A 23,894-nucleotide genomic window follows, 5' to 3' on the forward strand; every position below is an offset into this window, starting at 1 on the left:
GTTCTGTTGAAAAACAGCTGAAAAATAGCAAAACCAGAGCATGCCGAGTTGTGAAAAAAATGCTTTGTTTAGGGTTTTTGTTTTGTTTTGTTTTTAGAATACTCAGCATTTTTCTAGTTTTTTTCCCCCTATGTTCTGTTGAAATACACCTGAAAAATGGCAAACCCAGAGCGTGCCGAGTTGTGAAAAAAAATGCCAAAATACAAAAAAAACAACCTCCATGAAAAATTGTTTAAAAAAATTCTGTTAAAAAAAAATTAAGGCTCTCCATATTGTATTATTTCCTACCTTTCTACTGTAGCATTTATTTTATTTTGTTTATTTTTTTTATGGTACGTTCACTATGGATAAGCCCCAAAACACAGAACCCACCAAAATAAAGGATAATGATACGGATATTTTTTACTTACTTTAAAAAAAAAATAATAATAATAATAATTTTATATTTGCCTGTGTATTTGTCATTGTTTCTTGAGCAGTTTTTAGTCTTTTTCTACATCATTATTTCCTGTTATTTCTATTAGACATAGGAAAATGTGAGCGATATCCACACTGACTGTGGGATTCCCCAGGTGAATGAGATATCTGTTTTTCTGGTTGCAACTTCAAACACCAGAGCGGTATAATGTAGGCGATACGAGAGATTGAGGATTTTTGCTGTTTATTACACCTTTCCCCTTTTTAATCTTCATTTGGTTTCATCACATGAACACATATGTAACGGTTATTTCTCAGTTCCCTTATCATCTTGGTCCAGAGAATTTGTCATTATTACATGCCCTAGTATCCAAGGGTTTACAGCGTATACCATGCAGCTGCTATGGGGCCTATGGGAAGAGGGGCTCAGCCCTGGTTGGCTTCATCCCCCAGTGCCAAGGACCCGTTCAGGACCGTGTCTATAGACGGACTGCATGGTAGGCAAGGAAGAAGGTGGAGGATTGTCCCGTGGGGTGTACAAACATAAAATTCTTCTGCCCTAAGTGGTAAAACCCAGCACCGTCATTGGAGATGTCACGTTTTATAAACTAAACCTGCTGAGCTCTGACCAGATTTTAGCATAATAAAGTTGTAGTAAATGTAATGGGACTGAGCTGCAGTACCAGGCGCGGCCACAACACTATGTACGGCACTGTGTGTATAAACAATGAAATGGCGCATACTGGAGCAACCGAAAAATCCCAATTTACAATATTTTTGGTTTTAAAACCCAAAGTGTCCCACGATTTTGGATTTTCCAGAAGTTACACATTGATGACCTATGCTTAGGATAGGTCATCCATATGTGATCAGCCAGGGTCCGAAAACTGAGATCCCTACAGATCAGCAGATTGAAGAGGCCGCAGTGTTGGGTAGGGAACTGTGACCTCTTCGCCGAATACCAAGCATATGGCCGCTGCTGTGGTATGAGACCGATGACTTCACTGCTTGGGGCACCAATAGAACATTACACCATGTGGAGGTTACTAAGGGGTCATTATACTGTGTAGGGGCACCAGTAGAACATTATACCATGTGGAGGCTACTAAGGGGGCATTATACTGTGTAGTGGCACCAACAGAACATTATACTATGTGAAGGTTACTAAGGGGGCATTATACTGTGTAGGGGCACCAGTAGAACATTATACCATGTGAAGGTTACTAAGGGGTCATTATACTGTGTAGGGGCACCAATAGAACATTACACCATGTGGAGGCTACTAAGGGGTCATTATACTGTGTAGGGGCACCAATAGAACATTATACCATGTGGAGGTTACTAAGGGGTCATTATACTGTGTAGGGGCACCAGTAGAACATTACACCATGTGGAGGCTACTAAGGGGTCATTATACTGTGTAGGGGCACCAGTAGAACATTATACCATGTGGAGGTTACTAAGGGGGCATTATACTGTGTAGGGGCACTAATAGAACATTATACCATGTGGAGGATACTAAGGGGTCATTATACTGTGTAGGGGCACCAGTAGAACATTATACTATGTGAAGGTTACTAAGGGGTCATTATACTGTGTAGGGGCACCAGTAGAACATTATACCATGTGGAGGCTACTAAGGGGGCATTATACTGTGTAGGGGCACCAATAGAACCTTATACCACGTGGAGGTTACTAAGGGATCATTATACTGGGTAGGGGCACCAATAGAACATTACACCACGTGGAGGCTACTAAGGGGTCATTATACTGTGTAGGGGCACCAGTAGAACATTATACCATGTGGAGGCTACTAAGGGGGCATTATACTGTGTAGTGGCACCAACAGAACATTATACTATGTGAAGGTTACTAAGGGGTCATTATACTGTGTAGGGGCACCAATAGAACATTACACCATGTGGAGGCTACTAAGGGGTCATTATACTGTGTAGGGGCACCAGTAGAACATTATACTATGTGAAGGTTACTAAGGGGTCATTATACTGTGTAGGGGCACCAGTAGAACATTATACCATGTGGAGGTTACTAAGGGGGCATTATACTGTGTAGGGGCACTAATAGAACATTACACCATGTGGAGGCTACTAAGGGGGCATTATACTGTGTAGGGGCACCAATAGAACATTATACCACGTGGAGGTTACTAAGGGATCATTATACTGGGTAGGGGCACCAATAGAACATTACACCATGTGGAGGCTACTAAGGGGTCATTATACTGTGTAGGGGCACCAGTAGAACATTATACCATGTGGAGGCTACTAAGGGGGCATTATACTGTGTAGTGGCACCAACAGAACATTATACTATGTGAAGGTTACTAAGGGGTCATTATACTGTGTAGGGGCACCCATAGAACATTACACCACGTGAAGGTTACTAAGGGGTCATTATACTGTGTAGGGGCACCAATAGAACATTATACCACGTGGAGGTTACTAAGGGATCATTATACTGGGTAGGGGCACCAATAGAACATTACACCACGTGGAGGCTACTAAGGGGTCATTATACTGTGTAGGGGCACCAATAGAACATTACACCATGTGGAGGCTACTAAGGGGTCATTATACTGTGTAGGGGCACCAGTAGAACATTATACTATGTGAAGGTTACTAAGGGGTCATTATACTGTGTAGGGGCACCAATAGAACATTACACCATGTGGAGGCTACTAAGGGGTCATTATACTGTGTAGGGGCACCAGTAGAACATTATACCATGTGGAGGTTACTAAGGGGTCATTATACTGTGTAGGGGCACCAATAGAACATTATACCATGTGGAGGTTACTAAGGGGGCATTATACTGTGTAGGGGCACTAATAGAACATTACACCATGTGGAGGCTACTAAGGGGTCATTATACTGTGAAGGGGCACCAGTAGAACATTATACCATGTGGAGGTTACTAAGGGGGCATTATATTGTGTAGGGGCACTAATAGAACATTATACCACGTGGAGGTTACTAAGGGATCATTATACTGTGTAGGGGCACCAGTAGAACATTATACCACGTGGAGGTTACTAAGGGGGCATTATACTGTGTAGGGGCACCAATAGAACATTATACCATGTGGAGGTTACTAAGGGGGCATTATACTGTGTAGGGGCACCAATAGAACATTATACCATGTGGAGGTTACTAAGGGGGCATTATACTGTGAAGGGGCACCAGTAGAACATTACACCATTTGGAGGTTACTAAGGGGGCATTATACTGTGTAGGGGCACCAATAGAACATTATACCATGTGGAGGTTACTAAGGGGGCATTATACTGTGTAGGGGCACCAATAGAACATTATACCATGTGGAGGTTACTAAGGGATCATTATACTGTGTAGGGGCACCAATAGAACATTATACCATGTGGAGGTTACTAAGGGGTCATTATACTGTGTAGGGGCACCAGTAGAACATTATACCATGTGAAGGTTACTAAGGGGGCATTATACTGTGAAGGGGCACCAGTAGAACATTATACCATGTGGAGGTTACTAAGGGGGCATTATACTGTGTAGGGGCACCAATAGAACATTATACCACATGGAGGTTACTAAGAGGGCATTATACTGTGTAGGGGCACCAATAGAACATTACACCAAGTGAAGGTTACTAAGGGGGCATTATACTGTGTAGGGGCACCAATAGAACATTATACCATGTGAAGGTTACTAAGGGGGCATTATACTGTGTAAGGGCACCAATAGAACATTATACCACATGGAGGTTACTAAGGGGGCATTATACTGTGTAGGGGCACCCATAGAACATTACACCACGTGAAGGTTACTAAGGGGGCATTATACTGTGTAGGGGCACTAATACAACATTACACCATGTGGAGGTTACTAAGGGGCTATTTTACTGTGTAGGGGCACCAATAGAACATTATACCATGTGGAGGTTACTAAGGGGGCATTATACTGTATGTGGGCACTAAGGAGGCTTCAGCACTGTATGTAATACAGGGAAAGGCAGCGAATACTAAAGAGGCTGGGTAGGATCAAAGGGGGGATGAGGAGGACTTTGTGGGGTTAGAGGGGTGTCTTATATGTAAATACTGGACATATTCAGCTACTGTCCGGCTCTCAGGTTCTTGTTTCAACGAGAGTCCTAGCCGCACGTATATTCTCCTAGAGAAGAGTCCAACAAGTATTGGACTCCTCTCTGGTCTCGAGTATGCCACTGCTGGTCTATGGGCACATATGGTACAATGCATTATATACTGGCCTGGCTGAATTGCACTTAAAGCTGATATTGCTTTCCCATAAGCCTGTGCTGTTACTGGTACGTATGGTATGGAGGATATTCTAGAATATAATGGGACTACATCATTTCTCCAGAATGAAGCCACGCTGGTGAACAAACCCTTTGTGGCCCTTTAATCCTGTATCAGCGGAGTCATGAATGGGGCGTCTGTTAGAAGTGTGTCAGGCACGTAAGGTTCTCTCTATATGACTTCTATAGAATAAAATGTTAGAATGTTCTGGCACAGACGTCCGAATGTAACATATGTGGCCCGCGAGACCCTAGGGTGCAAAATAAAATCCATTTGTTCTTCCTCATTAGGAAAAGTCTATGGGTTTCACATATGTCGTGGACATAAATTTGCACATAAGTATTTCGACAGGCCGCTGATGAGGAAATCCTGCAGTATAGACGCTGCATATATATATATATATATATATATATATATATATATATATATATATAAAACATATTTTACAATACTGATATTAGAACCATGTTTGTTGACCCCTCCAGGTTACTGGGTAGGAGTAGAGGAGCAGGTCCTGCCGGGACATTTCCCCTTTAAATAAAACTGCTGAGTCGCCCCCTGTGGAGATCAATTGAACTCTAGAATGGAGTGTTTTATATCAGGTGTGTCGTGGATCCAGTAGGTGGCGCTGTCTCAGCTCTGTGTGGTCTGGCAGGCTCCTTGTACACATCGGGTGTTGCATTGCTGAAGTAGAGGCTAACTCTGCCTCTCCGATGTGCAACCCTAACCCATCTGGTTTGCCGTGGATACAGCTGTCACAGGAGGCAGCGCCACCTACTGGATCCAAGGCATTTTGACGCAATTGACGCATTTTGTAAGCCACGCCTATAACCCCACTCATGCTACCTCTGGCCACACCCAGTCCCTCCACATAGTATAAAGACCCTTTAGTAGCCCAGACAGGGTATACGGCCCCCCACACAGTATTATGCCCTCTTGTGGCCCTCACACAGTATGACATCCCCTAGTCACCCTCATACAGTATAATATACCCTCTTTGTGGCCACCCAAATGGCATAATACACTTTCAATTGGGTCTCCCCCCAGTATAATGCCCCCTCAATCCTATCCCAAACAGTATATAGAAGAGACATAAGAAACAAAAAGAGGTGAGCCTTAAAAGGGGTTGGCTCAGCTCCCATTGACTGCCATAATACAGGAGCCAACTGCACTGTATAGTATGGGTGTCGTAGATGGCGCTATACAGGTGATCCGTGAAGGGGGCCACCTATCAGCCCTCCACATAAAATGCTTGAACACCAATACAAATGTTTGCACAGGGCCCCTCACCAACCACATGGCGGCACAGGGGCCTTGGGTCACCCTTTGGCATCTGGGCCTGGGCTCTACCACTGCACCTCTATACTTATTGCTTAACCCTTTTCAGCTGTATAATAGGTCTTCATGTTATATTGGGGCCCCATTCCAAGTGTTGGGACCCATGTTTTAATGTTACGCCCCCTGGCTATGTTTTGCTATTGGTCCGCCAGAACTTCCACCTCCTATAGTGACGTATATATTGACTGTCAGGTTTATTAGTTTAGTACATCCCATTTATGAATACAGTATAAAATCGACAGCCCATGAGCATAAGGGGTTAATAGAGCCGGCGCTGCAGCAGTGACTGAGCCCTATTTACTAAAGACGCTTCGGTGCAGTTTTTGCATTTTTGGTTGACAAGTCAAGTGCATCTAACAGGTGTGAAGCCGATGGCCACCTCCATTATATAAGCGACGCGGGCTGTATTTCATGTGTATTTTAAACTAGTTCATCTTCCTTCCTGTATTATCCTATTTACTATAAGTCATGTGACGCGACCACATCAAACAGCATCAGCCCCACAGATAACACCCTGCTCACCACCATACACTGCCAGCTCTACTATGTACTTAAAGGGGTATTCCCATCGTAGACACTGATGGCCTATCCATGGCTCTGTCCATTGACTTCTATGATCATTACTTTTGGTAAGGGATTACTACAGAAGTAAAAGGAGAGCGTGGCATACATGCAAGAGAGTGGAAGCTGCCACGTGGTGAAACTATGGATAAGGCCCCATGCACATGGCCATATAAATCCAGGCCTGAAAATCAGGTCCGTACATGAGCCAGGTTTCCCAACCTAAACCCAGATAGAAGACCAGGACTCTGCATCATAGTGATCCCATAGGAATCCTTGTCTCATTGTGACTCTACTGTATCCTATTAATATTATAAAGTGGGTTTGTGAGTTTGTGGGTTTGTGTGTTTGGATGTTCGAATGTTTGTTCCTCAATCACGCAAAACCCGCTCGACCGATTTGGCTGAAAGTTTCCACAAACATAGTTAATACCCCCGATTGCACAATAGGCTACTTTTCGTCACACTAGCACACATACGTTTGTGCCAGGACCCCCACAAAACCCGAACTCACACCACCATCTCTGCAATCTCACACATTTTGGACCATAGCAAGCCAGCCCTCTATAGCCTAGCCCCTAACCCCACACACTCACATTCACATATACTTTACCACTTTGCCCGTCACCTTAACGATACTCCAGGAGGCGCTCTTTAACGCTCCGGAGCAGCCATGTTTGCCGACCCCCACCGCTCTGACAATCCGCGACACCGACCACCCATGTCAATACCCCTAGGCGGTCTAATAAATGCAAAAACAAAAAAAGGAAAAAAAATAAAATAAAAAATAAAAAGTATTACAAATTCAAATCTCCCCCCTTTCCCTAGAACACATATAAAAGTAGTTAAATACTGTGAAACAGATACATGTTAGGTATCCCTGTGTCCGAAATCGCCCGCTCTACAAAGCTATACAAATATTTTGCCTGGACGCTTATCGCTGTAGCGGAAAACATACGGAAAAGTCCAAAACCGCTGTTTTTTCACTATTGTCATACAAATATCAATCAAAAGTGATCAAACCAATAGCATTTCCCGAAAATACAACAACTAAAAACTACACCCGGCCCCGCAAAAAAACACATCCCCCGACACAGACAAATAAAAAAGTGACTGCTGTCAGAATATGGCAACTTTTACAAACAAAAAAAATGTCAACACACTACTGGCAGAAAATAACAAATCATACAATGTCGTATATCGAAGTATATTCACTTGAAATCCCTCTGTCCCAAAGACACTATGTACAGTTTCTCAGAACACCATATAGCAGCTCAAATACAAATTAACTTCAACACAAAAGTCTCACGTATTCTCTGAATTACAGTACATTTCATATCCCATACCTTATACACACTACTAAAACCTTACCCGCGCCTGTATATACCCACTTCTACAATCACCGCAGACGAAGTCGCGGGTACCAGCTAGTATACTATATACAGTACAGGAGAGTGAAGCCACAGGCAGGGACTCTGAGCAGCATAGGTGACTGTGCATATGACCTTAGTATGCTCACAGGTTGGGACTGTAACTTTTGTATTTTTGCTCCGATTCTGACTATTTTCTGCTGAGTCATCTCACCTTCTTTAATCTAATGCGGCATGATGATTGTTCCAAACTGGTAGACCCAATGGCACCTATTGGTTGTGTAACATGTGGCGTTCCTTTTATGCTGCTGGAGGTACAGCCTTTGCACACTTCGGCCTGACACCTTGTAGTCATGCTGGGCAGGAAAGTCTCCTATAAAAGGAGAGTCGGGAGACTGCCATGTGAGCTGGGAGACTGGCGTGTGAGCCGGGAGACTGGCGTGTGAATCGGGAGACTGGCGTGTGAACCGGGAGACTGGCGTGTGAGCCGGTAGATTGGCGTGTGAGCCGGGAGACTGGCGTGTGAGCCGGGAGACTGGCGTGTGAGCCGGGAGACTGGCGTGTGAGCCGGGAGACTGGCGTGTGAGCCGGGAGACTGGCGTGTGAGCCGGGAGACTGGCGTGTGAGCCGGGAGACTGGCGTGTGAGCCGGGAGACTGGCGTGTGAATCGGGAGACTGGCGTGTGAACCGGGAGACTGGCGTGTGAGCTGGGAGACTGCAGTGTTAGTCAGGAGACTGCCGTGTGAGCCAGGGAACTACCATGTTAGCCAGTAAACTGCTGTGTTAGACAGGAGACTACTTTGTGATCCAGGAGACTGCTTTGTGAGCTGGAAGACTACCATGTGAGCCAGGGGCCTACTGTTTGTTGTCGCAGGTGGATTCTTTCACATCATTGAGAAACTGCTGTTGAACTTTACTATACTCAAACAAATGCTGTTAAAGGGGACGTGCCGTTATGGACCTTTATTCCCTATCCAAAGGTCAGGGGATGAGTGTCCGATTGCTTGGTCCCCCAGTCATATGGCGTCGTCCCACTAAGGCGTCCATATGAATTGAGTGCCAGTGCGCTTGGCGGTGCACCAATTGACAAAATGCTGCGCTTCCCCTTAATACTATCTAGCTACTGCAGCTGGGCTCACACTGGCACCCCAATATATAGAGCAGGTCCCCATCAGGACCCTACATGGAGGTGCTAAGAGCATACGCTCCCATGTGACCTTGAAGTAGCCCGATAGTCTACTCCACATAATAAGACATCCTTAAAATATCAGAGATGGAGGAAACAAAGGCAAAACAAGTAGTTATTACCCTTTATATCAAAAACATACAAATTTAATTTTAAAAAAGTCAAAAAATTCCAAAAATATTAAAAAATGTTTCTAAAAACTTTATTGTACAATATTGTAACTTTGTAGCCGTAGCTGATCCTGTGCGTGGAATTATTACGAGACCACCCGGGCGTCTCTGACATCTTTACGGGCCCGGAGACTAGTTGAGCAGTAGTGGAGCGTGATGGTGTCATAAGGTGCATGTGCAGGAAGGTTGAGGTTGAGTTGTTAATGTAGCATGTAGTCCTCCGGAGAATGGCCACTCTTTGATGATTTAGGGGGTTATGTGAAGAATGCTTAGAAGCTTCCATGAGTGACACCTCATTAGCTACAAGTGGAATGTTCTGTTGATATTGGAATCCTAAAAAATGGCGGCCCCTTCCTGGGAGACTCGTCGTCTTACAGATATTGCTCATGGCTCCATGATCTTAGTGAATTGTGCATCAAAAAAAAATCACAACCTTTTAGTGTCTCTTATAACATTTGCAGCTGTCAACCAATTCACTATTGTCTTCTGTTTAAACACTATGGGGTCTATTGACCAAGACGATTTCCTCATCTTCCTTCCTCATCAAATTCTGACACAGCAGAAATACTGGACGTGCTCAACATCTGACTGGAACCGCTAACTTATTGCAGCTATCTATCTATCTATCTATCTATCTATCTATCTACCTACCAATAATATCTATCTATCTATCTATCTATCTATCTATCTAGTTTTTAATCCACATATTTATGCCAGTTTTACAAGACCGCATTTATCTATGTATTATCTTTTGTCTGTGTATCTGTTTACTATTAGATGGATACATGGATGATAGATAGATAGATAGATAGATAGATAGATAGATTATAAATTCTCCTATCCATCCATCTATCTATCCATCATCTATCTCTCTATCTCATATCTCTCTCTCATATCTATCTATCTCATATCTATCTATCTCATATCTATCTATCTATCTATCTATCTCATATCTATCTATCTCATATCTATCTATCTATCTATCTATCTATCTATCATCAGCTCATAGCTTTCTATCATGTTTGGACCTATCCATCATCTTATATCTATCTTCTACATGTGCTGTCTTCTATTTCATATCTATCTTATATCCATGTCTCATATCTATCTTCTACAGTATATACTGTCTCATATTCTCATATCTATCTTATAGCCATCTTCTACAGTATCCACTATCTTCTACCTGTTTTATATCTATCATCTCATATCTATTTTCTATAGTATGTACTGTCTTCTATCTCATATCAGTCTACTTTATAACTGGCTATCAATCTATCTCACTATCATCTATCCATCCATCCTTCTCATATTTATCTATCTAGTGGAAACTCCCCTTCCACTTGGTAGGACACATTCAGTATAATTCTCCCTCAATTGTGCTATGTTCCTATTTTGCTTATCTATCTATCTCCTATCTATCTATCTATCTATCTATCATCTAATCCATCTATCATCTAATCCATCTATCATCTAATCCATCTATCATCTAATCTATCTATCCATCCATCCATCCATCCGTCCGTCTTTATTTCTGTCACTTTTATTTCTTCTGTTTCACTTTTACCAACTGTATTTTTATGTTTTTTTTCGTACATGACCCTGCGGCCTTTTGTATTGACATCATAGGCAGCCATTAATGGTAGGAAGGAATGAATAACGGGTGTTATTTTTCGGCACCCACCTGCACGTGGTTTCCAGTTTGTGTCTATGGTTTCCTTGAACCCTCAGGCATCAGACGATGACTTTGATCCTGTGTCAGTCAGAACTATTCTCGTCTGTCTTTTTTTGGGGACAGAGGTACAGCGCGCCGCGCTCAGCAACTGTTGAGTCAATTGGGGTTTTCAACGGTGTTTGTGCTTTTTTTCTTTGAGATAATAGTGATGACACACATCTGCCGAGACAGCTGCTACATTGGGAACGCACCATGGGGGATCTATTAGGTGAGACGTATTTCGCAGGTACATGTTCTACAACTTTCCCGCAGCTTAGGAATTTCAGGCTGTAGTCTAGAAGTTCTGCTAGAAGGAATGTAGTGAAATAAACATACGATATAACATTACTAGTCCTCCATACTGTATGTAGCGGAATAGGCAAACATGGCTGCTTTCTGCTTCTCAGGAAGTGACATGTCCCAACTAGGGTTGAGTGATCGGGAAAGATCAGATCCTAATTGGTGATCAAGCAAATTTCACAATCAGGATCGGCTGGAAAATGATCGAAAATCAGATTCTGAAATATCAAGATTGGCTCAACCGTACTGTATATATAATATACAATTAAGGTTGAGCGATCGGGATTGGGAAAGATCAGATCCCGATTGGTGATCGAGCAAATTTCACGATCTCGATCGGCTGGAAAATGATCGTAAATGAGATTTTAAAATTGATCCCGAAATCTCAAGATCGGCTCAACCCTAGTCCTAACTCATTTGAATGTGGTCAAACAGGAAAGAAGAGGCGTAGGCGGCAAACAGAAGAAAGTGGCGCTGGAGAATTTCCTCGCAGCACAGGATACGCCCCCAGTACTGTGAGAAAGCTAATTAGCATATGACCGAAAACTAGGATATCTAAGGAATCGCAGTGCAGAGAAGACATCTAAAGGTAGGGGAAGAATAGTCTTTCTTAAGGCTACTCCCACATGGGTTTAGCTAAAAACGGGATTCTAATGATAGAATCCATTTAATATGCCCAAGTCAAAAAAAGGGGTGCAACACACTCAAAAAGGGGCAGCAGAGTTGTGGTCTCACCAACATGGGGGCGTGACCTTTTCCGAGAAGTTTGCTATTACTATATCAAATAATACTGCCAATTTAGTGCTAAAATAATACTGCTTATATAGTAGCAGGGCTCATATACTGATGCCATACCTTCCTACACTATAAACTATCCAAAAAGAGCCATAAAATTGGCCCAAATAATATGGCTGAATCCTGAAGGGTTTAATAGAACGTCCCAGGCGGTGCTTGTATCAGTCCTGTAACGTTCATCAGAGGACCAGAGCAACGGACAGGCGATGCTAATGTGAACCCCCATGATTCGGCTGCTTGCATCAAACCCGTAACGTTACGTTCAACTGTAACACTGCATTTTCACAGCTCAGTCCCATGCAAGTGAATAAAGCCTGGAAAACCCAGGATAGCTCCAAGTTTTGCATTTTCACATGTCTTCTGACACCTATTGGAAACAAGGGTATGTTCGCACACATAAGCAACATCGCACGTATCGTACCCCTACAGTATGTGATCGATGTGCAACCTCCAAAGACTCATCTCAGTCAGTAAATACAATTTTGGGTTAGGTTCGATGACAGAGTGCGAGGGAGCAGATAAAGAGAACGTGTCGGCCTACCAGAAGGTCCTCTATCGCAAAGAAATATTTCATTGTGCCAAAATGTGAACAGAAAAAAACACAAGGAAATATGTCAGACTAATGGTTAAGGGTATCCTTCTTCTTTAAAGAATGTTGTGTTTTTCTTTATTGGCCCGGAGCCACGGAGCGTTTGAAGTCCCCCTCCCTTTAAGCCGTATGTTAGGAAACTCCCTTAGCAAGAATAGCACCTCCGAAGTTATCACTAGAAACCACATAGTGCACTATCAGGGCAAGACACGGCCAAACAATCAGCTGGAGACAGGCACAAGGATGATGGTTCACAGAATAACAGAAGACGGATTCCAAGAACAAACAACATTTTGTCTGCGGGACCAAGAGGCCTTTTCCCTGGTGTTACCATACATGATAACAAAATAGTCTGTAGGAAGAGGCCTGACCTTTACAGAACATATGGGGAACGTCTCATTAACCAGAAAATGAAGCAACGCTGAACTGGCTCAAACTTTTCTCTATACGAGTTGTCCGTAAGCCTTTAGACATTGTCCCTTTGAAGGTCCATTAATGTTCACATTTCTGTGGGGATAAAGGTTGAGCAGATGCAGGAGACCTCGTTACGCAAATATGGCCGACTTACTTGCCATCCACCCTGTGTCCATAGGTGGCCCATTAAAAGAATGGGGTCTCTCAAACTTTTAAGACATTGTCCCTTTGATGGTCCAATGATGTTCAGGTGTTCACACTAGTGCCAGGTTCTCCGTCGTTCGGGTCCATCACAGGAGAGCCGGACCACTAAAACAGTGGTTACACACAAAGATTGGTGGAGAACCACAAATCCTTCATCTAGGACTCTCTTCACTCCACTGGTTTCTCAAACTTTTGTGTATATCAGTTGTCCATACCCTTAAGAGATGTCCCCTTTGATGGTCCACTGATGTTCATATTCCTGTGTGAAAGGGTGAGGAGATGCAAGAGACCTTTGCTTTACGTAAATAAGACCGATGTACTTGCTATCCACCCTATGTCCATAGGTGGCCCATTAAAAGAATGGGGTCTCTCAAACTTTTGAGACATTGACCCTTTGATGGTCCAATGATGTTCATGTGTGGGATGAAGGGTGAGTAGATGCAGGAGACATATTCACACTAGTGCCAGGTTCTCCGTCGTTCGGGTCCATCACAGGAGAGCCGGACCACTAAAACAGCGGTTACACACAAAGATTGGTAGACCCCAATTGGTAGAGAACCACAAATCCTCCATTTAGGACTCTCTTCACTCCACTGGTTTCTCAAACTTTTGTGTATATCAGTTGTCCATACCCTTAAGAGATGACCCCTTTGATGGTCCATTGATGGTTCACATTCTTGTGTCGAAGGGTGAGGAGATGCAGGAGACCTCTGCTTGCTCAAATACGACCAACTTACTTTACATTGTAAGAGGCTGGTAAAAAGTGTAGCCATAGAGTCGTCACATGGACAACACAGGCTTCATAAAGTTGCAGACATGGTAGATCTACCAGGCTTGGTGGTGTTACAGACACTGTGAGACTATATGGCGTAACATGGCCAGGGTGTGAGATCCAACCGATCTTATCATTACTCCAAAGTGGTATTGTTAATGTGAAGCCGTGTCACACTGGCCCAACTGAGCACCCAAGACCCTCTGGTGGGCCCAGTGTCTAACACAATAATGGTTCAACAGAAGACACCCAAATGTGAAGGGTGCTATGGTCTATTTCCTGGGCCCCCAGAATCATTTTATCTGGCGCATCTAAGGAACCTCAGTCCAACACAGATATGAAGATTACTTTTACCGAGGGTTGTAGACCTTGGTCTTCATTACTAAGATGACAACCACCCAAATTGTCAAAACACACTGTGAAAATACAGTAGGCCTGGCGTGTAGATGATAAGAGTCTTGGCGTGTCTGTAAATGATTACTGACCTCTTGTTGGACGGCTCTAGGATATGGACGTTTCCAACTTCAGGTTGGTATGTAGGGATCCCCCAAAAAAGGTCAGGTGGCTGCCTAAAAGACTAGGAGACACTTTTAGACCTTCTAAGGCTATGTTCACATATATGTCGGAGTCTCCACCTTTCAGTTTTAAAACAACAGTCACCAGAGGCATCCCATTATAGTCCATGGAGTCCACCATATGCAACCGCTAGAATACTGATCCTCCTGTCCATTGTTCTGGTCCTCCGGTGAACCAGTACACTAGACAAGTGACGCAACCTAGCCTAAGATTGTAGTGCACTGACAATTTCTACAATAACAGTTTTGTGGGGGGAAAAAGGAGAGGTGAGGTTTTCCAGGGGTTAATAATTGATAACCTACCCTTGAAATCGGTAGGGGTCCAACACCTGGGACCCCCATCGATCAGCTGTTTGAAGAGGCTCCTGCATTCAGGTGAGCGCTGTGGTCTCTTCACTACTTGCCAAAAACAGCGCCATACATTGTATAGTGGTTGTGTCTGGTATTGCAGCTCAGCCCATTCAACTTGAGTGAGACTAAGTTGTGACCGATGACTATGACATCACATGGCCTTTGATGAGGAAGTGGCACCACCTACCTGGACCCTGAAAATAATCCAAAAATACTTCTAAACAGTGGGTTGTCCTTGTCAATATCCCTATCTGGTCATTTGGACATTATAGAGAACAGGTGCCTAGTTTGGACCCTCCCCCCGTTCTAAACCAGCTCTTTTCCAAAAAAGTTAGAATAAAAAAAGTCCAATTTTTTTTTTTTCTCCTAAAAACAGTGCTACCCTCGTTTACAGGCTGTGTATGGTATTGCGGCTGATTCAGAGACCCTTGAAATGGACTGAGCTGCAATACCAGATGCAACCTCTACCCTAAAGTGGCGCCGTTTCTGGGAAAAACCTCCGATTTTTTTTTTTTTTGTAATCCCAATCACGCCCTGTAACGTCTTATCTCGTGTCAGAGACATAAAATAATAGTCGTAGGTAATGTCGTTTCCGTGGAAGCTTTTGTTTTCTCCTTATGTAATATCCTTCAATTGTGTTCCCACAAAGCATCGTTTAGTCCATTTTCATTTTCGGCTTGAACTGCGGCCCAGAATTCCTGAATCTGTTGTAACCATTTATTTTTATTATGTCATACGGTAAAAACAAAAAAAAATAAAAAATGGAAAGGATTTTCACCTAAGCAGCAATCTACTGGAGGTCAATGATCCCCTGCCGTAAGCGGCTGTCAGTAATGGCCGGATAATCTCTGTTACATCACAGGTCGTGACACCTGTAAAATATCAGCGGCCGAGATCAACGAGACATCGCAAATCATATTAATATGGCGCTAATAAGCGGAAACGGGGACGAAAGCATCTCTAGGATGCAAACTTTTTTTTTTACTTTGGTGCTAATGTCCTTTATAGATTGTAATTTAATATAGTAAATCATTCATTTACATTATACAATTATTATATATAAAAATTCAGGTTGTCACAGCTCCGCCCCATCCATAAAATCATGCCAATATAGATTTATGTACAATTTAACAGGAATGACCAACACTTCTCCATCTCCAACCCTAAAAGTGGCTGTACACATATTCATTGGTGACCGATCCCCCAGGCACCCTGGCTGATCAGCTGTTTGCAATGTTCATGCGAATGCTGACACCTTTTCAAGTCCTTACCAAGCATAGCGCTATATATCGTATTGTGGTTGTACTTGGTATCGCAGCTTAGTCCACCTGAATGGGGCTGAGGTACGATGAGGCCAAGTGACCGATGAACGTGACATCACGTGGTCTGTGACGGGAGCAAAACTGAAGCTTAGGACAGGTGATTCACAGGGGCCCTGGGTGTCACACCTCCACGGTTCTTCAATTGATGAGCTATCCTAAAAAGTCCTGGAAAACCCCTTTAAATGAGCATCAGCTATTCCTCCTGATTTCCCAATACACATGCACACTCAGCTTAGCATGTGTTATCAATAGAGAGAGGGAAATAAGCTGCTGTCGGACACCACCCAGCGCCTCACCTCCCATGAGGCGACCTGAAGCTACCGCTTCAGGCGGCGCTATGTCAGGGCCCCAGGGAGGGCGGCATTTTTGATTACATAAGCCAGTCCAAGACAAGCTGTCTTGGACTGGCTTAGCACCGAGCGCTGGATTGGGGTGGCCTCTGAAGCAGCGCTGCTCCAGCAGCCTCCCCTCACGCTCAGGCAGAGAGCAGGTCTTCTCCGTGCCTGCTCTCTGCCTGCGAACGTCGCTAAGCCACGCCCCCTTTGATTCGCCCCACCCCTCACGCTCCGCCACGCCCCCTCCTCTGGGGTGGGGGGCGGCTTTCTGTAGTTTGCCTCGGGCGGCGAAAGGGGTAAGTTCACCCCTGACACCACCATATACATCATCGGCCGATCTTGCTAAAATTGGCAGGTTCCTAAGTCATTAACAAAGGGGGGAATTTAGTAAAATAGGCATGACAGTTTTCTATTGCGAAGGAGGCAAATTTTTGGGACATTTGCTCCATCACTGATCCTCTTATTTCTGGTGCATACTGCACCAATGGGGGGGATGACTGGAGGGAGGAGTGGGGTCGGAAAAACCAGACTTAATAAATTGCCCCCCATTGTTTTTCTTTTGACTACTGACTACCTCTGTGCTTCTTCCCTACAGGCACAATTCTGACACGGTCATGTTTCCTCCATGTATACAGCCAGCTCCCTCCATACACTTAGCTCTGCTGCTTTCATATTCTTCCACACTCAGATAGGCTACCTTCACTTTTCCCCCTACACACTAAACTCTGCTCCATTCACATACAACCACACACTCAACTCTACAACATCTACCTTCTCCTTCACTCACTCAGCTTTGCTATAGCCACATTATCCATCCCACAAACTCAGCACTACTACATCTATATTCTCCCACACAAACTCAGCTTTGCTACATCCAGATTTCCTATACATGTGGACTCCAAAATACCAGCAATAGTTGTCCTGCCATGTGGAAGATAATTCTCAACATAGCACGTGATCACCTGGAAGTGTTTATATGACCCCCTGGGGAAGGGGGGGGGAGTGACCTGCAGTTTGGGAAACTTCAGACAAACAGTCCCCTTGTTTAGGATCTCATATTCGGGAGAGGAGCCAGAATTGGTGGTCTCATCATTATGGACTACCTAGCATTTACCTTTATAACACAGACAACCCAATTATATTGTAGCGGTAACTCACAGTTGACACAAGGTACACAATGTAATACTTCATGTGCCCTGCAGTGGCGCTGTAACAAAAACAATCTCTTGCCAAGTGTATATAACAATTATAACTGATCGTTGAGTGACCCGTCAAGGCGATTTACTGTGATCCAGCTCACCGAGGAGGGATTATTTCAACAATTTGTCCAAAACTATATATACCGTCTGTAGTTTTATTGAAATTGGGCAGATGGTCAGATATAAAATTTATTTATTTTCATTAAAAAATAATTAAAAATTAGGTAACAATTTTATTTAATGAAATAATCTTAATATACGGTACCTATTTAAGCAAAAAATTATTGCTTTTTATCACACTATTATTACTATATTATTAGAACTTAGAAAAATTGTGTAAAGTTTTTGATTAAAATTTTTGAAATTCTGTCCAGACACAGAGAATGCAAACAAATTGAGAAATGTAAATGTGACATTAAAGTGATTTTGAGTAATCGATTGGTCGCCCTAGAGGAAGGCCCCCTGTCGGAGAGGACGAGGTGGATGTGACCCTGCTGCTACTGACGAAACGGTTATCAATATCCTGATATTTACCAGAACTTTACAAGGAAGGATCAAAGGGAATGAAGTTGCTGAAGAGCTATCTCTGGAATCCAAGACTTTGCCCTAGTCAGTCGTGTTCTGCAGGGCATCTAAATAAACCGAGCGAAGCATACCATGTTCTTGATCTCCAACTACTGACTATACCGCAGGAGAGACGAGCCCCGGTCAGGCATTTCTATAAACGGATTTACATAATTCTATCATTTTTCCTATTAGGCAACCAGTCTGTGAGTCTTTAAAGGGACGGTCATCATGTTTTCCAGAACTTAAATAGTTAATAACCTTAGGATAGGCCTCCAATATCAGATCACCGGAGGTCCAAAATTCGACACCCCCATTGATCACTTGCTTGAAACGGCCAAACATTGATGTTCCTCTACTGCTTACCAAATACAGCGCCATATATCGTATAGTGGCTTTAGTGGGTATTGCAGCTTGAAGAAGACTGAAGTGCAAACACGCCATGTAACACTGAACGTGACATCACGTGGCCATCACGTCACCCAAGCACAGTTGCCGTGTACCCCATAGATTGGGTATTGATGACCTAAGCCCAGAAAGCTTCAGTAGTTTGCGACCAAACTTTAGTCTGGCCAACCACTAGTCCTTCCGACTCCTTCATACACGTGTGTTTGGCTTATCCGTGTGTGCAAGTGTTCTCATTGGGAACAAGTCACTAGAAGACACCTCTGGGAGGCTCCCAAAAAAAGGGGTGACCTCCTGGACACCTTATTGCTGGCAGATTTCCCAGGCTCCTGTATCTGCTGGGCTAGCACTCTCTTTGCATATGACTAGGGCATTATGTGTGCTGAGGTTATGTAAAAGGAGGTATCATGATGTCCAAAAGGGGTCATGGTGCCAGCCAAAAAGTGTCATCCAGAGGGGGCGTTGCCATAATCCCTGAAATAGTTTGTCAGATATCGCTAAGTATGCCCTCCCTGACTCCCTACAATTCTGGCATAACCCAACCTGATTAGGGGTGCGATTCAAAAACGCCACACCCAAAAGTGGGTGGTGCCAGTAGTTTAGGGGCGGGATTTATACATAGTGTTTAAGCGGCATTTTTCAAGGCTGTCTATCAACAATGACTGGAAAAGGTGAGTATACAGAGACGTAGCCACTGGGGGGAACAAGTAGCAGTTGCTTTTGGGGGCCCAAAGACCTCACCAATATAAATGGGGCACCTCTAACAGATTTTGCATCGGAGTCGAGGAGCTTCTAGTTACCTCCCTAAGTGCAATATTGGCCAAACTTGTCGACTCTCTTCCACATATGGCGGGGTGCTGACCCATGATGTCATGCTGTATTTCAGCATTCTCAGGGGAGATATGCCCCGCAGCTTACTCCCCTCTGCCCAATGAGTACACATGCATGCTCGGACAAGCCGAGCATGAACGTGTATGTGGTAATGTGCAGGAAAAGCGGAGGACTGAACATGTTTTCGAAAACAGCTGTTAAAAATGTAGAGTCAGCATAATTCCAAGGCACAAAAATGTATAGATTGTAAAGTCAGGCACTTTATGGCACCCTGGTCATGAGGCCATCTATCGCATGCTCATTAACATCCATTATAGGACTGCACCTACCCTATATAAACCCCAACAGCTCTCACTTCTGCCCTTATGTTATTGAGCTCCATCAAACTTTTATTGAGGAAACGCATTCTTCAAAGAACCTGCCGAGCTCGCAAAGTCGACCTATAAAAACCAAGCTCCGAGAGCTGGCTACATGTCCGTGTATCACGTAAAGGACATGTGAAGGCGTGATACACAATGAACAGCTCTGCAGCGCTCACTAGATGTTGTGGCCTCAGCTCCGAACCCTCACAACTACCCACAAATGAGCAGTTTGTTACAATGTGTCAGTGCAGGTAAAGATATCTGCCTGGAGAGATCTGTGCTGACACACATGGCTTCTTTGCACCAACAGATGTGTAAGCAGGACAAAGTCTGTGCAGGGTTTTCAGCTCTAGCAAGTCAAAAATGCCTCCCAAATCAACAATAGTGCCAAATAGGGTCCTTTAATCGGAGCAGACATACCCTAGTGGCCACAAACCGATGAAGCCATGTAAAGATCATCAAATTTTTAATGTATATACAAATCATCTTGGAAGTGCACTGGGGGCGGGGCCTGATTTTCCAACAGACAGTCCCACCCACTTTGCACCCCATTTTGTGGAACAATCCTGCAACAAATGGGACAGATGGTCCAATTTGGTGTTTCATATGGCAACCTTTGTGCAGGTTTAGTAATACCCCCCTCCCCTAATTTATACATCCTATTGGCTCTTATGTTGGAGAACCCAACGCACCCGTGCATGTACAGGCAATTTGCTTTTCAAGGAGTTGTTCAGGGAGTTAAATTTACCCCAATTTATCTGGTATATTCTACATGATGGATCTGGAGGTTCTGACCTCGAGTCACACGATTGAATTTAGCCCCTGATTTCCAAGGTTGCTCCGCCCACTCCCTCCTCCAGATGGTGCCCCAGAGCAGATGACATCATCGGTCAGCACCCCGCCATATGCATGTCAACTGGTTTGGCCGACATTGCACTTATGGTGTAACTAGAAGCTCCTGGACCCCAATGTAAAATCTTTAACAGGGGTCACATCTACGATGTGCTATGTATAATACAGGTGTCTTACCTATGAGATCAAGAAATGAGTGAGGGGGTGGAGCAACCCAGGCATCGGGGGGCTGGTTCCAATCACATGATCTGAGGGTCGAATCCCCAAGTTGATTGAGAAGAATCCACAATATGACTTCAGGTAAATTTACCGTAACTCCTTAAAAAGCTGCAAATTTGTGCAAAATGTTTTGATCTGCACAAAAAAATTTGAGTTTTTTTTCCTGCCATAGTAAATCAGCCCCATAGTTTTACCCATCATCATTTCTTGCCGTAGGGTTACCTTAATTGGGGCTTATATGGGCCTTGTAGCATTGCATATCGTCCCATAAATTCAATTTCAGAATTAAAATACTGTAAAAAAAAAAAAAAAGTTCAGTCATTTCCCAGTAGTGAAATAAAAAAACAAAAAAAACAAAGTGATTTATGGCATCAATAAAGCGGTTAAAATTGTTTCAAGTCAAAGGCCATCAAATCATAAATGGCTTTCACTTTGAGACTTGCACAAGAATATTGATAACCCTTCTGGATTTCATTAGAAGTTTATTCAATATTGTAACCTTTAGCTTAAAATTTAGAAACTGTGGTTAGAAATTAACAAAATAAATATCAAAAAAATTAATTTGTATTAATTTTTTTTTTAAATATTGTAGGCAGCCATTTTGTGGGAAGAACCATTATGAAAACTACATGGGTAGGAAGCCATTGGTTATGTACATAGTGATGTCACCAGTCCTAATGGGAACCTGAGGTTTCATTAAAAGTTGATGTTTTGTGGCTGTATAAGTCTTCATACATGATGTCCTATTGGGTTTTCTGCTGCTAATAGCCGCATTATGGCTGCAACATATTTTCTCTCTGAGGCAAGGGACTTTTACAATAAAGAGCTGTCTGTCCACCTCCCTCATCTACTACTAATTCTTTCCTTACATATCATTCTGCCAGGAGTAACTGTACAATAGAAAAAAAAAATAGCTGAGAATAGCCTAAGTGACCATAATATAGGAAATCCAGGACTGCACTGAACTGCGAATACAGATTATGATGCAGCTAAAAAGATCCCTGACACAGAAATAAAGAAATATGATGAGAAGAAAGAAAGATGCTTGCTGTCCAAGACTGACATCCCATCAGCAAGAACACATGCAGCTAGTCAAACGTACACTGACTGTCAGGAGTGAGAAGCTACAGACTCCTCTCTGTACAGTATACAGGCAGGTAAAGCAGTAAACATGCAGAGGCTATGAAGAAAGACCTGCCCTTCCCCTCTCCATGTTCTGTGTTCCCATTGTGAGCCTGATGATATCTAAAGCTGGAGCTTCCCCAGTAACAGGGAGTGAACAGCAAATTATGAAAGAAGGAGGAACAAACCAGGTGCCAAGAACTTTATAGAGGTTTTCTGGCAGAAAACAGCAACATGCACTCAATTAAGGGAGACTTAGGCCCAGATCACATCGGTGTTCAGGCCATTCTGTTTCCCTCTCCGCATTTGTTGCACAGAAACCACATGGACCCCATTATAGTCAATGGGGTCCGCGGGTTTCCTAAGGTAACCAATTTTTAAAGCTGGTTAGGTTTCCATTCGGAGAGTCCCCAAGCAGAAACCTGAATGCAAGTGTCAACCGGACCAAAGATGCCCGACTCTGGCTCCAACACTCCCGCTGGGGTGAGATGAGGCAAAGTGTGGCACAAGACGTGTGCCATGGCAATAGAATACAAAAATTTGACATGGACTAGCAGATTGCAACAGTGACTTTCTAGTGTAAGTCGTGGCTTTGCCAAAATTTGAGTGTAACTAGAGGGCAATGACTTGTCACTGTGGCGGAACGCTTATTGAGAAAGGTACAAATAAGAATTACAGTAAAACTGAAAAACAAGGATTAAGTTTAAAAAAATTTAAAAAATATTCATCTACGCTTGTAAAAATAAATTGCTACTGTTTTTTCCAGCCAGAATCTTCAGCTGTGAGCAGCTTATCACGGCCCAGATAAATTTCCAGCGCTTGTAATATTGTAAGAACCCTTGGATCAAGGTAATTTCACAGTTCTGACCGATTCCCAGGAGTTCTGGATTTTATGCACCTTTTGTGCATTGCAATTCACAGATATGTCTGCCACTCGTATCTTTAATCTCCGCAGTAGCCCTGAACTTTACACTACTAAATACCACTTCAAAGAGACTGCGGCTGAGCTGCTCAATGGGCCAATGATTAACCCATTCTGCCCCAGCGCTCCAGCTATACGTCGCATTCTCGCTTTGCTGGCAGTGAAAGCGTTAAGATGTTTAACAAGAGGAAAAATATAGACCTAAAAAAGGAGGCGCTGCTGGTCGTAGTACAGAAGGTTTTTCATTCCTAGGTACATTGCAAAACACCTAGATAGGTCAACTCACCCAGTTTTACCAGGAGTCTCCATTTTTATACCTCCATCACCCAATAATCCGGTTAATTGTCACCTGGTTGCCCCAGAAAGGGGGCACAGCAATTAAAAAAATGCCCAGTATCTATTGGTTTAATACTTAATCCCAATTTCTTCACCCCCACGTGCCACTGCAATACCGTACAGTGTGCAGGGCCAGTAAGGGACATAATACTGTGTACAGGGGCCACTATGGGGGATAATACTGTGTGCAGGGGCCACTATGGGGGATAATACTGTGTGCAGGGGCCACTATGGGGGATAATACTGTGTGCAGGGGCCACTATGGGGGATAATACTGTGTGCAGGGGCCACTATGGGGCATAATACTGTGTGCAGGGGCCACTATGGGGGATAATACTGTGTGCAGGGGCCACTATGGGGGATA

Source organism: Leptodactylus fuscus, chromosome 5 (genome assembly GCF_031893055.1).
Source record: "Leptodactylus fuscus isolate aLepFus1 chromosome 5, aLepFus1.hap2, whole genome shotgun sequence".
NCBI classification, from domain to species: Eukaryota; Metazoa; Chordata; class Amphibia; order Anura; family Leptodactylidae; genus Leptodactylus; species Leptodactylus fuscus.